Here is a 17,387-nt window from a genome sequence, read left to right as displayed (position 1 = left end):
CATTGCAAGGTCTGCCTCTATTCAATGTGTTGCTGGCTATAACAGAGGCCCCAGACTAAGGTCAAAATTATTATGTGGAGATTAAACTGTAGAATTTAATTATGTATTCTGTTGCTCCTAGTACATTTATTAATTTAGCAGTACAAACTGACTGGAGCTAAACAAGCAGGGCTGATTAATTTGCAAAGACATCTAGGTAACAGATTGTGATCAAAGTGGAGACCTGATCCTGTTAGATTGAAATGTGTTGTTTTGTGCTACATGAAGGACATAGAGCAGCATGGTTTATCTTTATCAATGCTTTCCTCTGAAGGAAAGGAACAAGCTTGCAGATATAATCAGCGCTGAGGCAATGCCACTCAATAATTACCCACTGTCTCATCATAATCCCGGAACTAAGCCCCTGCCCAATCCATCTGGGACACTTTTCCATCTATTGCACAGCTCAAGAATACGTGTGTAAGCTATTACCTCTGGTCCTGCTATCTGTCCCCTGAGTAAAGATTCATAGCAGTGACCAATTATGTTGCAGGGGGCTTCTCTGTCTTTCTGTCTGGTTTGTTGTTTTTTTATTTTCCCTCTCTTTTTTGCCACTGAATCATCCTGTATTTCTTAATTATAGTAATGGCACATTAGTGCCCTGCTACTCTGGGGTGCAGGAGCCTACACAGCTACAAAAGTGGTGTTGCTTGTCATCACTTGTAAAGCAAATTTTAAAGTAATGGGGACGTGAGAAAAGCCTGTGTTGATGTGATCAGGGATCTGAAAGCTAATTGAATGCTACAGGTGGAAGTTTCTATTCCTGGGAGGATGGGAAGGACCCAGTTTGCATGGCAACTGGAAGTTCACAGCCTGAAATCCTTATTGTAAAAAAAACCCCAAAAAAAGATGGTAGGAGAGCCAGTGGCTAAAGAATGGATTTGGGATGGTGTCACCTCGGAAAGGATGGAGGATGGGCCAGGTTCCCGTTCTCATGGGCACAGGATGCAAAACTGAGGTCAGCAGTGTGCCAGCAGCTGCTCTGCTCTGCGCCCTGATGCCAAGAACAAAGAGAAATACCCAGCCCATGGCCCAGAGGTCCCAAAGTTCAAGCCAGTGTTTAAAAGGGGAGCAGAGGAGCTTCTTGGAGGTCTTTGCCTTAGACTAAGCAGGATCAGCAGGGACAGCTGCAGGCTCTTGAAAGTCAGGACACTCATTTACCACGGATTTAAGAGGGTCTCTGGTGGTGTTCTGTGTTGATAATCTGGTGATTCTCGTGTGCTGGGCAAAGAAGAAAAGTGGAAGGAGGAAAGAGATGGCTTGAAAAGGATGAAATCCCAAATAATTGCTTTATGTGATTGCTAGAGAAAATGTTTGTAGGCACGAATCAGATTTCCCCCCCCAAGGCTGATCATCGTGAGAAGTTGCTGTGATGTCTCTTTGTGTCTGTTAAGTATTGGAGTGAAATGCTCTGAATCACAGCCCTGCCCAGCACTGTTATCACAGGGATGGATTCAAGAGGAGACTCTGGATGTCTTTTTGCCTGTTTCCCCTTGCCCAGCAATGGGAGGGCACATTTCTCTTTCCTTTCCCTTGTTTCTCTGCTGGAGGAGTGAGCACACACACCTACAATGAAATGTGCAGTGCTGATTGTCCTATGGACAGGGATTTTTTGCCCCAGTGGAGCTTGGGGCTCAGAGATCCTCAAGGAATGTGTGATCTCTATAGGCAAAGCAGGAAAAATGTAGGAAATTAAATATAAAACCTGAGAGAAATGTCCTGGCTAATAAAGCAGATCAGTGACAGAACCAGGGAGGCAATTCCAGCCTCCCAGTCTAGTCACCCCCTAAATTCTTGGAATTTAATAGCAGAAGCATTTATACCACAGGATTGCAGTGATTTTAGCAGAGGAATCTTATTCATGGAAGTGTGACACTTTTTAGATGCACCACTTTACAGACAGAGCAGAGTTAAGTGCAAAGACACAACACTGAATTGATCTCTGAAGAGCAAACCTGAGTGGGTTTGCTTTTTCCAGCTACCAAGAGATAAATCCATATTTTGGTGATCTAACAGGTGGCACTTCTTTCAAGGAGAAATCAGAACGAAGCTGCTGGATGATAAGAAACACTAAAAAAAAATTCAGGTAATTTATTTTTGTGTGTCGTTCAAGGATTAATCCCCTTACTATAAATTCCTCCTGAATTATTTCCGCTTCATTCTGAAAATCTTGTCTATGGGTGAAAGCAAGCCTTTTATTTTTTTCTAGTCCAGAACTACTCACAATAAGCTTTGGTTTTATTCATTTTTTTATCTACATACCTTTTTTTTTGGATACAACTAGTGCAGAACAAACATGCAGCATTTCCAAAGGACCTGTTTTCTGGAAAACGAGACCCTTAGAGAACTTCAGTTTCCTTGTTGTTACTTCTAGAATGATTTGGTGGTGGAAATGTGTGTCTGGAGGGGGGGGTAATTTTTCCTTTTCTGATTAATAACCCTGAGGCAGGGTCATCTTTAGCCATGGTCATGGGGGCTGGCTAGACTGGTCCAGATGGTGCCATGTTGGCTAACTTCCTGTCAATACTCTTAACAGCTTACAGATAGGTTTATCAGGAACAGGCAATAACTCAGTCTAGACAAAAGAGTCTATCAGGCATCTAAACTAACAGAAGGAAGACAGAGGATATTCCTAATTTTCACATATCAGTTGGGCTGCCCACTTAAGACCCGGTGTGAGCTGTCCTCTGTGAGACAGAAATTGCTCATTAGGACACTGTGCTCAATTCTGCCCTCTGGGTAGAGACTCTTTCCCCCTATTTTCCAGCCAGAATAGCTGAGGTTGATTCTTGAAGCTGCAATGCTCAAGCCTCCCTTCTCTCCCCATCGTTCTCCCCAGTTCCAAATTTGTCCTCATGAATTTTATCCCCACACAGCCAGGATAAAAGTTTTCTTTGATCAGAACACAACCTCCTTTGGGCTTCCAAATATTTTTCTTGCCCTGAATTCTTAATTTTTGTATGATCTATGCTTGTGGGGTTCAAAGAAGGCAACAACTGGTTTCTATGCCCCTTCTCTGTAGGAATGTGAAGAGCCCAGTGGGTTGCTGGGGACTGGAGGCTACTTTTTAACCTGGGTTTTGGTTTTGATATTCAAAATACACCCAATGTTTAAACACCCCAGTGTCTGTCAAAAAGAATCTTGTTGGAAAGAAGGCTGAAGATGCCAGCCCCTGCTAGAGATTTGTTTTTTGAAGTCTCTGTTCAGCAGCCTTTTCAGCAGGCTGAGGGGTGATCAGAGAGCACTGTGCTGTATTGGCTGCCTTAGGGGAAATATTCTGCATGAATCCTGTAGTCATGGTGCTTTCATTATGCTGATGTCTTTGTCCAGGACTAGGGAATCTTCTTCCCATTCCCACTCAATCCAACAGCTCTGCTTTGCCTGCTTTACTCAGGGTGAAAACATCCTCCTCTTTATTTCCTGCTTTATTTATTTTACATATCCCAGCTCATGCCAGCCTCTCTCAGGATGACATTCCTCTTCAGGTTGGCATCAAGACTCTTTCTCTTGTCACTGGCAGTGATGGACCTTCTCCTGGGCCTGGTGGGACCACGCGCAGAAGGAGACCCAGCCTTGGCTCAGTCTGGATGACAGAACAGGGCCCTTATTCCAGCCCACGCCTCCATCTCTGCTGTTTGATAGAACTGGGCTGAGAGTTGTGTTTTTTAATTTTATTTTATTATTAGGCTTCATGCTTGAGGGATATTCATAAATGGTTTATGATAATTTATCAGCCCACTTGGGTGAATATTGAATTTTGTATTTTACATGGCATGCCAATTTCCCATCTGTTGTATTTGAATAATATACAGGATAGACACTACCACTCAAGTAATCCCTTTACTACCAAATCAATATACAGTGCATATGGTGCTGTTTGGCCCACAGATATTTATTGTAGGTCTCTTTGGATAATTATCTTCTAACTCCCCTTGTGTCCTGGTTCTGTAAGCCCTGATCCTGCAAATGCCTCTGACATGAGTGGCCTCACACATGTGAGCCCTTCAGTCATGTTTACTGAAAGTTTATTTGTAAAACCTGCAGAATGTTCGGTTTGCGGCACCTTTCATTATTCTTGGAGAGCGCCTGGGATGGGATGGGATGCTAGTTGTTGCAGATGATGCTCATCTTCTCTGTTGCCTGCCAGGATTCTCTGTTCACATAGATTTGCATGACATTTCTTCAACTGGAAAACAGTTTTGGGAACCTTGCTTTAATGAAGGCTGATGCTGTTGTTTCAAAGAGAAAACAGTCAAATTACTTTACAAAAAAAAAAAGAAAAACAACCAAAAACCCCCAAACAAACCCACACCTCACCAAATTATCTGCAGAGGCATTTTGACCATTTTTTGGTGGGGAGATTGCTTTTAAAAGGTTATTTGTGATCATTGTAAAAGAGACTCCCCTTCTTCAGTTAAAACTGAATTCTAACAGAATTTCTCTAGATATATTGATGTGGGATGGTGCTTTTTGTCCCATGGTGATGTTAAGGTTCTTTCACCAGGTCATTTTAGCACCTCAGAAAATTTATTTCAGTGCTGCATTTGCCAGGGAGCAAACACAGAATATTTTAGTATGTGATTGAAGGGCTGGCAGTATTTAGATTTATATTTTTTTTTCCTTCCTTTGGTACAAGAAAGCACTCTCTCCATGGCCAGGTTCTGAACTCAGCTTTAAAGAACAAACAACTCAACCTGGATTCCTTCCTGCTGAGGGGATTCTGTGGGAAGTAAAAGTCACAGAGTCTTTCCCTGATTCACCGGTGCTTGAGGCTGCTCAGCAGTGTGAGGGAGATCGATTTTATTTGCCCTCCTCCTTGGGGCATCAATACACAATTTTACAAGAGGAGCATTGCAGGGTCTGGGTGGGAGTTTGGAAAGGGGCAGATGGGACCTGGTGAGGCTTGGAGGGGCAGTGGATGGGGCTGGGAGTGGCAGATCCAGTTTAAAATTCAGAGTTTCATTAAAAATAATTTAGTATATTGGTCATAAGATTTATTTTCCAGGCCTTTTTTGTTTGCATCCCAGCTAATTGTCTGTGTGATGTTCCCCAAGGAAATCAGCAGGTTGCAGGGGCTGTGGGGAGTTTTGTGGGGATGTGAAGATGGACAAAATCCCCAGAATTTTGGTGTGTTTGGACATGGCTGGAGGAGAAATTTTTTCCCCCATCCCTTTGCTAGAGATGGGCTCAGCAGGGATCCAAGTAGGGTAGGTGGGGGTGGGCATTGCTCATGGGTAATTTAGGGGAGTAAAACTCTAAAAATCAACCTTATCCTATCTCCCTAATACTCCCATATCTAGGCATCATTTCCCTAAATGGGTTTGATATCTGAGAAGGGTGGGACAATGAGGAAAAGCCTTGAAGATAAAGTCCTACCTTTAAATCTTGAGCAGCAACCAGCATTGGGAAAGGCTCCCAAACACTGCACAGGAACTGAGCTGTCCTCATCAGGAGGAAAAAATTCCCTTTGACATTGGCAGCATTTCCTTAAATGCCCCTGGTACATCTCCATGGTCTGGAAATAGGAAACAAATAAATCCTAATGAATCAATCTGACAGCTCTCAGATGTGCAACAGGGCAAAGGTGCCCTAGCTCCAGGTAAGCAGAGATGAGTAATTAAAGGAAATAATTATTATGTGTTTGTTTAATTGAAAATCCCCCGAGGGGAAACGAGATAATTTTAAGTAAATGCTTTCACCAATGCATTAAAAATACATTTGTGATCAAGTCTAGATTCTCAGAGGCAGATGGGCAGGCCTGCAGGCAGACAGGGCTGCTGCAGCCACCCACTGCAGCGGAGCACTGGGATGGGGCTTCAGCAGAAGGAGGAAAAGATAAAACCAAGGGAGTGGTGTTTTTTAAAGCCTGAGCAGATGCCTGCAGAGTTTCTGTGTGGTGGGAATGGCTGGTTGGATCTTCTCCTTTGCTCAGAGCAGGAGAAAAGTGGTTTGGACTTGCTGGGAGAATATTTCATACCTTTACAATCTGTGTGTGTGTGCCTATGCATGCAGCACATGGTCATTTGTTCCCCATGGATAAATCAACTTCCATCTACCACTGAAAAGGATTTTCTCAGGGTTTCCTTGCCTTTGACAGGTTCAGAATAAGGCCTTCTAAAAATCTTTGGGTCAACCTCACCCAAGATTTTGAAATTTGCTGAATATCTTTGAAGGCTAAGTCAGGAGCAAGTCAGTTTTGGCTGCTGGATGGACAGAAACTGGTTTTAAATGGTTTTAAATGGTTTTAAATTTATCTAGACATTGTATTCAGTATTTTCTCAGCCTGGTCAGTTCTCTGAGGGTAATAGAACCCCTGAAATATAAATGTGGAACCCTCTGATCTGTGTCCTTGAATCTTGTAGTTTGAAGACCTACCAATGTTACTGGCTCACGACCTCTGCTGACTACAGGATGAGGATATGATGTTATGCTTAAAACTGAAACCCATTCTCTTCATTCCCCTGGACCTGTGGTGGAATGCATACTAATATTTGTTTAGTATGTTCCCAAGCCATTATTTTGATAAGTCCTGAGATAAAGCAGGAGGCCTGGTCGATGCTAAACAAGCATTTCATTCCTTAATGGGCCATTTCTTTATTACCCTGCCCTTATGCCAGATGTGCCCAGGTCTGGAACTTTACATTTGTGAGTAGTTTCTTTATCTTCAAAACAGTGACTTGCAGGGTAGGGCTTCAATTCAGATATTGCTGCAGGCATTTCTAAATTGTTTCTCTCCCCCCTGCACACACCCATTCTTCAGCCTCCTCTATTGCATGCCCTCACTAAAAAAGTGAGATTTTTTCAGTGCAGAAGGTGTCTTCTCTTGGTGGCTGAGATTCAACCAGTGCTTGAGCTGTGTTATGTTTCTTTCTCTGTTTTAATACTTTTCCATTGGCACCTGTGACACAATCCTGTGTGTGATCCAAGGTGATGAAATCCAGTCAGGCTGAAACTCCTGGGTTCCCTTGGACAAGGCAGGCTGCTGGGTGGCCAGACTGCACCCTCTGCCCTGCAGCGCTGTCACCTCAGCCCCCAGAGCTGAGACTCTGTGACAGGAGTGAGGTGGCAGAGCAGGAGCTGTGGCTGTGTAAAGGAGGAGCTGCATGGGGGGGTCTGCAGGAAGGAATGGGAGAGGTTTAAGGAGGAGGCCATTCCTGAAATAGGAAATGGATGGTGTTCCAGGCACCAATTCTTGCAGCAGTCCATTACCTAACTCAGAAAATCTTTTAAAACAGGTTGGTTTTTTCTTTTCATAGAATCACAGAATGGTTTGGGTTGGAAAGGAACCTTAAATCTCATCCAGTTTCACCTTCTGCCATGGGAAGGGACACCTTCCACCATCCCAGGCTGCTCCAAGCCCCATCCAGCCTGGCCTTGGGCACTGCCAGGGATCCAGGGGCAGCCACAGCTGCTCTGGGCACCCTGTGCCAGGGCCTCATCACCCTCACAGAGAAGATTTTCTCCCCAATATCCCATCTGACCCTGCCCTCTGGCACTGGGAAGCCGTTCCCTATGTCCTGTCACTCCAGGTCCTGGTAAAAAGTCCCTCTCCAGCTCTCTGGAGCCCCTTTAGGTACTGGAAGGTGCTCTGAGGTCTTCCTGGAGCCTTCTCTTTTCCACATGGCCAGGTCATGCCAAGATACTCATCCACCAACACCCCCAAGTCCCTGTCAGCAGGGCTGCTCTCAATCCATTCTCTGCCCAGTCTATATTTGTCTCCTTGGAACACACTTGCAGAAATATATTTATTTTATTTTATTTTATTTTATTTTATTTTATTTTATTCATTTCATTTCATTTCATTTCATTTCATTTCATTTTTCATTTCATTTCATTTTTTTTCATTTTATTTCCACTCTCTTTCAAGGCTTTTCATAAAAGCCCATTTACAACATGTCAGACTTTAAAGTGTTCTCTTCCCACTTGAAAGTAGCCTTCACCACTGGAAGAAAATGTGAATAATTTGGGAAATATCAGCCTATGTCCCATAGGCTGACAGACCCTCTCTGCTGGCCCTCACAACAAGGCGCAAAATCTCATTCTTAAAAATGTTATTTTTCCTTTTTATCGAAAGCTACATCTCTGCTGTGAGATAATTTCAGGAAGGTGAAAAATGGGAAAAATACATTATTTATTATTTGTTCTTAATTATTATTTATTTCCTATAAAAATAGGAAAAAACAGGAAAAAATAGGGAAAATCCAGCCCAAATCCTTAGGTTTTTCAACTACCAAAATCTCTTGACTAATTAATTAAGTTTCATGGAGATTTTTATCTTGGTGTGAGTGCATACACAGACATCTGGAGTGCAGCTCAAGGGGCCTCAACTCAAGCCCTCCATTCTGTCAGAAGCTGGACCAGAACCTCCTCCCTTCCATCTCCTCCCGTCCCACCAGACCCGCTCCTGCCATTTCCAATGCTCCAAGGATGGGTGAATTCCCTGCAGAGGGGCTGTGGAGCTGGTGCCCAGCCCTGTGCCTCAGTTCCCCCAGCCTGGCTGGGCCATTCCCCCCTCTCCCCAATCCTGGCTGAGGCAGAGCTGTGGATCTCTGCCATTTGGCTGAGGGTCAAGCAGAGCAGGCAGAAGCCCTGGTGCTTGGCAGGATTGGAGCACAGTGCCTGCTCCCTCTGTTGAAAGGCTCCCATCCCTTTCTCTCCAAGTGGGGTGTGGGCCCCTCTCCTGGATACCCCAACAGCAGCAATGTCTGGAATTGCTCTTTCATTCTGCTCCACCCAGGAGGTCTCATTCCCCTGAGATCTCGTTTCTCCAGGACTTTCTCGTGGTTATCTTTATCCCTGCCATTCCAGGGCTAATCTAAGGATGCAGGCCCTACCTTGGGCTACCCTGGAAGGCTGCTTGGAAGCCTCATGCAGCACAGCAGAGCACAGCTGCCCATCTTGGGAGCAAGGCAAACTGGCAGCAGTACATCACACCTGTGCTCCATGCTCTGAACCGGCTGCCAGCTCCCTCCTGGGCCCCGGCCAAGGCTGGTTAAATATCGATAAAGCCGGAAATGAACTGAGCTCTGGCCAGATCCAAAGGCTGCTTTTCTGCCTTGCCTCCCTCCCCACAACACCTGAAATGCCATCTGAGCCCAGATCTCTGGCCACATGGCTGGTGCCCTGCTTGGATAAGGATCTCTGTTATCAGCCCATTGCTTTGTGGGGCCTGAACCCAAAGCCTGGGGATTCAAAGGGAGTTTTACCATGAATAAAGTGGGGAGAGGCATCTACAAGAACATCATGTGGAGACAGGAGGGAGCAGAAGAACAAAGAGAAAGAGGGAGCAGAAGAACAAAGAGAAGGATCAATGCTTATCTTGGTTACCCACAGAAGCTGTGGCTGCCCCATCCCCAGCAGTGTCCAAGGCCAGGTTGGATGGGGCTTGGAGCAACCTGGGATAGTGGAAGGTGTCCCTGCATGGTTTTGGATCTGGATGTTCCTTAAGGTCTCTTCCACCCCAAGCCATTCTGTGATTCTATAATCTTTGAGCCAGACTTCCTTATCCAAGGAAGAAAGATTTCAGAAAGGAAGATGAGGGTCGGCTGCTTCTGCTTTTTTAACACAGCACAGATGTTTTTCCTGCTTGTGCAGAAGGCACTTGCTCAAGCTATGTCAGGGAAGGTATAGGTTGGATATTAGGAAGAAATTTTTCATCAAAAGAATAATAAAGTACTGGAATGCTCTTCCCAGGGAGGTGGTAGAATCACCATCTCTGGATGTGTTTAACAAAAGACTGGACATGGCACTTGGTGCTATAGTCTGGTTGAGGTGTCAGGGCATAGGCTGGACTCAATGATCTTAGAGGTCTCTTCCAACCTCATCTTTCTGTGATTCTGTGAGATTCTGTGAGTTGAGGACACCTGAGAGCTGTGACTTAGTGAATTTGGTGTTAATGCTGATGTGAAGCACTCTGTGGGATCAAGGCATGCGCCTCCACTATTTCACCCTCCAAGTACCCTGAATATCCTCAAAATTATGTTTTGACAGTCAGTGAAAGAAGCCGGGCAGCAAGCAGGAGGATTTCTTTGTACTGACACAGAAACTTGTTTGGGATTTGCTTATCTTACTGTGATTTGGCTTTTTAAGATTTCCATCCTGAGAAACGATGGGAAGGCATCCCTTGAGGGAAGGGACTCCTGGTCCACACATGACTAGCTCCAAATTGTTGTGCTGGCCATTTCATCACTGGGCAGAGACAAACCTTGGTGGACTCCAGCCACCTGCCTTGGAGAGATGCAGGGAGCCAAAACATGCCATAAGTGCAGTTCCCTCCCTGGCTGTATTTCAGATTGTCCAAAGCACCACCCCCGTGCTTCACTGACAAGATGAGCTTTGTCTTCTCACTCTCTGCTGTGCACAGGCTGTGCAAAGCTCCTTCCAGTTCCTCTGAGTGCCTGTGACACCCTCCTGGACATGGTTTTTTACAGCCCACTCACTTTGGAGCACCTTAACACCCTACAAACTGCAGTCCTGGTGAGAATTTTAAAAATCCCAGTTTATCCCAGCATCTTGTTACTGGTAATGGCTGCAGACCATAAGGCCAGGGGAGACAGTGAAAATTCCCCTATATTTTGTTCCATTTTCCGGACATGTGCAGCTCAGAGACTTCCCAAGACAGAGGCAGTGTCTTTGGGTTTATTGGTCTGGGATGGATTTTTATTCCATTGATTGGTTTAGGAGCTTTATGATTTAAACATTTGGCCCCCAAAATTTCCTTTGGCAATGAGATCAGCAGCCTAACAGCAAAAAACCTCACTGACCTCATTGACCTCATGCATTTGTTTTGGAATCCATCAAACAATCATTCTGGTTGATATTGCTCATGAGACAGTGCATCCTCATTCCTGGTCACCTTCTCCATCCCTCTTTTTATGTTATAGGTTCTTCAAATCAAACTTTTATCTTTTCTTTTTTGAACTGTGAAGGCTTTGTCAGTTTAGGGTTCCTTCTGTGGAAGCCATCACTTCAGCAAACCTCATCACCCACCTCTCCATCCTTTTTTTAGCTCTAAATCTCTGCCTGGCACAGTGAGATGAAAATTGCCTGTGATGCTTAGGACATTAGGCACAGCTTCCACAGGAACCTTCACACACCAGGCATTTTCCAGCTCCCTCACCAAGGGCACCTGTGTTGTGTATGAGCAAATCTGTCACCAGTGGGACACCCCAAAGCTGTCCCTGCAGCAGCCACAACCAGAATGGGAACGGAGGGATGCCAGCCTGTAGAGAGTTTGCAGTTATGAAAAAGCCAGAGAGGAAATTGTTAATAACATAGAGGTACATGGTATCAACTATTTGGGCACTCTCAAAGCATCTGGGTATTCCCTGTAACTCAGAAATGATTATAAAAGCAGCTCATTCCATCACACAGCCTGTTGAGAATTTCATGCATGCACTGGGGGAAAAAAAAATCATGATTGCTAAACGCTCCATTTTCTTTTCAAGACACTGTGCTAGTCTGAAGTGGTGTATGTATACATTTCAGGCAAATGTGTACTTTGTCTTCAAATGAACAGCTTTCAAAATGATCTTTGGTTAAGCTCCCTTTTATTTTTATCTTTTATTCGCCTACAATGCCAGCTGAGGTTACCCATCTCCCGACAGCTACCAAATGGACTCGTAATTGTAAGGCTCGGTGATTTAATTAGACTCATTCTAAACACTCACATTTTTATCAATTAGTTAATGGGCTAAAGAGAGTCTTATTGTTGGAGCCAGGTCATTTGGAAGCTGGAGCCTTCGTGAGGGCAAGAAGCTGAAGAACAACAGCGTTAATATCTGTAATTAACCTCACGAGTCCTGGTTTGTTCAATTAGGACTGAACCCCCTCTCCATCCATATGCCTTTCGTCAGATGGGCTTTTAATTTGAAATAATTGTTACAGAAAAAAATCAACAAATAATAGCTTCTTTTTTTTTTTTCTTTTTTTTTTCCCCCACAAATGCAGACACATATGAAAACAAAAAGCACAATCTTGACACACGTGCCTGTGAGCTATTTATTAGAGCCTGGTTAATTCACAGCTCCCGTACAAATAATCATTCTAGGTTTTTAAAGATTAACAAAGCTCTTGGTAACAGATATTGTGGGATCTTTTCAAATTGATCCTCATCTTGTAATATGTATCTGTGTCTTTTTTAATGCTGCCTTTTCTACTACTACCAAAAAAAAAAAAAGTTTGGGCTTTGATTACTTTTTGCAATTTGTTGCATGTGATTTCTGTGCTTTGGGAGTCTGATACATCTGGTAGTTGTTTTTTTCCTGAGGACGAGCTGTCTGGTATAAATACATCTGTTATAAATGAGAAAAGAGAAATACAGAACAGCCCACGATTACAGAATTACAAAATTATTACAGAACTACAGCAGGTTCAGCGTGCCTGTCTGTGTATATATTAAAATACACACACCCATTTATGATATTTAATTAGCCATGCTATACTGTAAATATTTAAATGTATTTATGTCTAGAAGAGTGTATGTACTTGGATATGCACATATATGTGAGGACCAAGCTTTGCACACGATCTTTCTACCTTAAAAATTTCAATTATTTATTTTTATTTATAGGGATTATATATATACTTACCAGTGTGTATATACAGATGTATCTATATAAACATAAAAGCCCACTTTCCTGGCTTGCTGAGACAATAGGCACTCTGTGTGTCCTTAATCTTGTATATAATGTATACACAGTAAACATGCCCTTAACACTTGCTCCTGCATTTTCATTCTCTGCAACTTATTCATCTCTGTTCCAATTGCCATCTACAGATAAATCCCGGGACAGACACACAGATGATTTTTTTAAGCTCCCTTTGAATTCATTCAGTCAAAAGAGAACAAAATTAATTAGAAAGATTTAAGGATGGGCGTGATCACATCAGCGCAAGGCCTTTAAAAGAGGGTCGGAGGTAGGTAAGTAGATACTAAAAATACCTCCTGGATTACGTTAGGTCCTCAATCATAGGCATTAATTGCATATTGCTTCCACAGAGAAATGTCTCTGCCCAGCCAACACACCCACACCTGCTCAGTTCTGTGTGCAAGCACCCAATTCCACTGAACTCGAGGGGCTGTGCAGATACACAATGGGGAGACTGGCGCTGCCAGCAGCAGCACTGGATTTTTCCATGGTTAGGGTTTCCCTTGGGAGGGGGGAATTCACCCTAGAAATGGGGTCCACACCTTGGGCCAGCCACATGGGAGACCTCAGACCCATGCCTAGCCAACACAGAGGTGTTACTGAGCCCACACCTTAATCCCAGACCCCAAACTCTGCGGGGTCCTGGGGACACCTGGGCTGCAGCAGGGCCATGGCACAGTGTGGCCAGTGCCACCAGCCCTGCCCTGCTGCCACCCCGAGCCCAACCTCCAGCCCAGGAAGGATCCAGCCCTCCCCAGCACAGCCATTCCCATCACAAAGCACGGTGGGTCCAACCATAATTGGTTCCAAATTAAGCAGGATTAAATAACACAAACGTAACATAGCACAAACGCTGAGAAGTCAGGCCTTCTTTTTTACACAGTTGTCTTTTTTTTTTTTTTTTTTTTCACAGCGCCAAAGAAAGAGGCAAATTGTTGTGTAAAAATACGCGAAAATAATAGTGGTCCTGGAAGGAATGTTTTTCTGCTCTCTGGCTGCTACAAAAACAGTTGACTACTGAGAAGCAAAGAGGAAATTTGCAAGAAAGGGCACAGCACAACAGCAGCGGGGACTGTTAGGGGGAACGGTAGGCGCTTTGTTATTTCGGGAACTTCACTGTAATTTTAAAGCGTTATTTATAATAGTAATAATGCCAGCCAACTTGTTTCACTTAATACACAACCAGCCTAAATAAAAGGCTACAAAAGCAGCTGGGAACAGTACAGTTTCCTACTGTAATTGTGTGTACGTATCCCAACATCTGATGAGCCCCGCTCTACGTTCCCTTATTGTTATCGCCAACAATTATTCCCGTGCATGCGCCGCAGCGCCCGGAGCTCCGCTGAGCCGCACAAAATGCACTCTTTGTCTCCTTAATTATTAGGCAGACAGTTCATTCTGTCCCATGTCCAAGTTCCAGACAGGTGGAATAAGGAGGTGGCATCTGTCTTAATATTGAATGCCACGCTTCCCCCATCTGCCGCCCGTAACAGCGCGCGCGGGGGCTGCTTGGCTTCGGTTGCTCCGTCCCGCACCCGGCCATATGCCCCGGTGTGCCGCACGTGCCGCCGCGGCCGCGAAGGAGCCGGGGTCAGGCACGTGCTGGAGTCAGCAGGTGACAGTCAACGCCGCCACCGAGAGCCGCCCCCCTGCGCCAATAGAAAGGGGCCTTCAAAGTCAATTGACGGGAACGGAGCCGGCGCTGCCAATCAAATTTTTTTTTTTTTTTTTTTTTTTGCAGGGCATACCTTCCAGGCTAGGCAAATAAGAAGATTTAGAGCACATGGCAGTTCATCGTTTATAATCCTGTCTTAGCCCAGCATGGCTTAGTGATAGTTCTGTGACAGATGATGAGCACATGACAGCTGGGGGATCTTATACAAACTCATACAGTAAAATTAAAATTAAATTAGTGACACACTTGTACACATTAGTTGTGCAACAGTTATGCAATCTGTTCGGGACCCTTAATGCAAACCATCGCTGATTTAAATAATTTATACTGGTGCCGAGGTGCTGGGTTGTGGGGTTTTTTCCCCTCTCCCAGAAGGAATGCAGCATTTGCACATTTTTAGCTTTAAACAGCTCTGTCCTTTTCATTCTGTTTGTCCTCTCATTTCTTCTCCAGAAAGAAAGCAAAGACTTCATTTTTTAAAAGTTTTTCATTTTTTTTTAATTTTTTCTTTTTTTTTTTCATTTTTCTAAAAGATATTTTGAGAAAGGCTGTTCTGGAGTTCTGGGAGTGTTTTTTTCTTGCTGAGTGCACCATGCAATTCATAATATTATGGCTGGTTTATTTTCCTACGTAGCCATACTAGGCTGCCATTAAAAAACAAACAAACAAACAAATAAAAACAAACATACTGATCTCCCCCACACTCAAGATGAAGAGTAGGAAGGAAACCTATAAGATTTGGGTGTTTTTAGATGCAGGAGTATAATAAACTGGCTGTTCTTTGGCTCTTTAATCTGATAATCTTGTTACTATTTTATGTTTGTGTGTTGGGGAAAAAAAAAAAAGAAGTAATCACTGAAATGATGACAGTAGATCTGCAGTTTGAAAAGACTCATAACTTTAAAGCTTAGAGGGCCTGATCCTTTTATCTGCGTGGGCTTGACACCAGACTACCTCTATTAGCTTTAGTGGAGTTCCACCTGATTTACACAGGGTAAACAGAGACAGCATCCGACCCTGAAATCCTTTTTGGAAGGCCACTCTCTACACCAGCAGCATGTATTTACTGCTCCTTCCCAATCCCTGCGTGTTTCCCAGTCACTAAAACTGCAGCTCAGCAATTGCAGCTCAGCAATTTTACCCACGAGGGTAAAATCACAAAGTGGTTTTACCCTCGTGGGTAGCAAAACTGGGGTGCCCAGAAGCTGTTGCAATGCTGATCTATACTGCAATAATTCAGGGAATCATAATGGTTTATCATCTGTGATAAAAAAAAAAAAAAAACAAACAAACAAAAAAAGAATTAAGAAAATCTCGGGCTTTTTTCCTTTAAGCGAATTTATTATTTATTTATTTATTTACTTACTTATTTATTTTTGTGTGTGCATTTAATCACAACTAGAGGATGATTTGGGGATTCCCAGCCATGGGAATTTTCCCAGCTAGTAAGGATAGTGTGTGTGCATTTATGTTTATATATAATTGAGATTAGAGGATAATTTGGAGGCTGTGGAAATGCTCACAGTTAGGAAAGCTAGTTTGTGTCTTTGCAAGCTGTCTCTGTGTTAAGTTCCTTTCTCATTTATGTAAAGGAATAACCCATGAATACCACCCAAATGGTGATCCAGTCTTTGAACCCTCACACTAAAAAGGACAATTCTTTTTCTACATATTGTTATTTTTATGCTAATAAGGTCAGTGAGGATATCAACTTTTTTAGTTGAAGATATCCTTGCTTGTTCAGGGTGTTGGACAGGTTGACCTTAAAGGTCCTTTCTGACCCAACCCAATTTTAGTTTAGGATCCCACAGAATATTTTTAGCATCCTCCCCTTTTCTCCCAGAAGCATCTGGAGGCTCAAGCCATCCCCACCACCTGTGGTGCCCTGAGTTAAACTCAGCTCACCTGGAGCTCGCTGAGGATGATGATTCACCTGACAGTTCCATCCATGTCAGCAGGATGCAGAGAGCTGCCAGATGGTGAGGTGGCTGCAGCCCAGCCCAGTTGGGAGTGCAGCCTCAGGTGGTCCCTGCTGTGTGTGAATGCAGCGTGTTGTGTGTCACCTGTGCAGAGCCACGGGCACTGCTGGGCCCAGCTACTGCTGGTGGCAGTGGGGAGGGCTCACAGGGACATCCAGGTGGCCGCCACCTCCAGGGAAAAGGCCCTAGACATCTGCTGAGGTTCTGGGAAATATCCCCCATGCTCCTTCCCTGCTCAGCCCAGAGGTTAATGTCACACCTCCCACTGTGTTCCTGCTCTTTCATGGTCCATCTATGGGTGGAGTGAGGTGCAGAGATCCCAGACATTGTGCTGCCCAGGCCTTGGTGGATGGACCCATGTCAGATTATGGTTTTGAGAATTCTCTACAAATCCATTTCCCACAGACCCACAGCAGCAAGGCTGGGCCAGTCAATCCCAGCATGGTCATCACTGCTTGGCTGCTCCATGCCCTGGCACTGGGACACCAGGCCAGTCTGCTGAGGAAGCACAAAAGCTTCAAAAAGGCACCTCTGGGCCATTTCTCTGGCTTGATATTCTCTCTTGTGCCACATCTCTGCTCTGATCCAGGCTCTGTTCTTCCCCAGCCTCCAGACCAGGAATCAAACCCTTCATCCAACAAACCCATTCCATTCTTCAGCTTCATTTGGTCCCCAGTTATTTCTGGGACATTGTGGCCCTAGACTTGGCAGGCTGTGAGGTGCAAAAAGCCACTGGTACCCTGACTATGGAAGGAAACTGGGAGAGGGATGGCAGTGGGCTCATCTCTGCCTGGAAATGCTTACACAGAATTGCACTCACACTGCTGTGGTGGCCCCAATACTGTGTGACAATCACAAGGCCCCTGGTACACAGAGCTGCAAGATGTTTCATAGAGAAATGGTTTTTAAAAAAACTTTTAAGAGCTTTAAAACATGGCTTTCTTCCTGTTCTCTGCTTCTTCTCCCTGGGGCTGGGTAACAGCAGGTTCTTCTGGCGACACGAGTCCAATTGTGCAGGTTTCAGAAGGAGAGAAAAATGGTGTA

Source organism: Melozone crissalis, unplaced genomic scaffold (genome assembly GCF_028551555.1).
Source record: "Melozone crissalis strain CALT ecotype California unplaced genomic scaffold, PUWL_Pcris_2 ptg000056l_1, whole genome shotgun sequence".
Lineage (NCBI taxonomy): Eukaryota > Metazoa > Chordata > Aves > Passeriformes > Passerellidae > Melozone > Melozone crissalis.
Note: the sequence above shows the minus strand (reverse complement) of the source record.